General features: G+C 28.6%; 1 protein-coding gene across 1 annotated transcript in view; it reads left to right on the plus strand.

The window, feature by feature from the left end:
• Positions 1-1346, plus strand: part of LOC111683337 (Down syndrome cell adhesion molecule-like protein Dscam2) — a 48145-nt gene that overhangs the window by 38321 nt on the left and 8478 nt on the right. The window lies entirely within an intron of this gene.

The raw sequence follows: 1346 nt of genomic DNA on the forward strand, positions 1-1346 counted from the left end.
AGTCTAGTCTATAGTCTAGTCTATAGTCTGGTCTATAGTCTAGTCTATAGTCTAGTCTATAGTCTAGTCTATAGTCTAGTCTATAGTCTGGTCTATAGTCTAGTCTATGGTCTCGTCTATAGTCTCGTCTCTATATACTGTAGTCTTTTCTATAGTCTAGTTTATAGTCCAGTCTTTAGTCTAGTCTATATTTCAGATTTTAAACTAGAACTAGTCTATAATATTATCTATAGTCTATTCTGTAGTCCATTTTATAACCTATAGTGTATAGTGTATTCTTTAGAATATAGTCTAGTCTTTGGTGTAATCTATAGTCTTTTCTATAGTCTATAGTCTGTTCTATAGTCTAGTCTATAGTATTCTATATTCTATAGGCTAGTCTATTGTATATTCTACAGTCATTAGTCTTGTCTATAATCTAGTCAATAGTCTAATCTATAGTTTTGTCTATAGTCTAGTCTATAGTCTAGTCTATAGTCTAGTCTATAGTCTAGTCTATAGTCTAGTCTATAGTCTAGTCTACAGTCTAGTCTATATTCTAGTATATAGTCTAGTATATAGTCTAGTCTATAGTCTAGTCTATAGTCTAGTCTATAGTCTAGTCTATAGTCTAGTCTATAGTCTAGACTATAGACTAGACTATAGACTAGACTATAGACTAGTCTATAGTCTAGTCTATAGTCTAGTCTATAGTCTAGTCTATAGTCTAGTCTAGTCTAGGCTATAGTCTAGTCTCTAGTCTAGTCTATCCCATAATTTAGTTTATAGTCTAGTCTATAAAGTAGTCTAAGTTATATTCGTGTTTTTGGCCTACTTTGTAGTCATTATTTATAATAGATAATTCCTATGAAAAACAGAACAAAATTATCTTCTTTCACTTTTTACACTTCAATTGTTGTTAAAGAATGTTCAAAAAAACTCTCATTCCTTTCCGGATTTTCTATCACTTCATCGAAATTAATTAGAAATTGTGCTGGCTTAAACATGTAAATATTATGAATAATCCTTAAGATAAATAAACAATTAAAATACTTTGATTATCTTATTCGTCTGACTGAATAAACAAGATCCTGCAAGCGCCTGTAAATTTCAAATAACATGTATTTAACAATTGTAATGTAATAAATCCTTAAGGATTAAGGCAAAATATGATAGAAAATAAGCAGATCAATTAAACACTTAACACAATTATTAAAATGAACTAAATATAGGGTTTGGATTTTAACTAGGGAAGGAATGAAATCTTGTAAAAGAATAATCTTAATAAATTACTATTGCACTTTTAATTAATAAACAACATACAAGAGTTTTATTACTTAAAAATATAAGCATACAAACATACTTAT

This window comes from Lucilia cuprina, chromosome 5, assembly GCF_022045245.1.
Source record: "Lucilia cuprina isolate Lc7/37 chromosome 5, ASM2204524v1, whole genome shotgun sequence".
NCBI classification, from domain to species: Eukaryota; Metazoa; Arthropoda; class Insecta; order Diptera; family Calliphoridae; genus Lucilia; species Lucilia cuprina.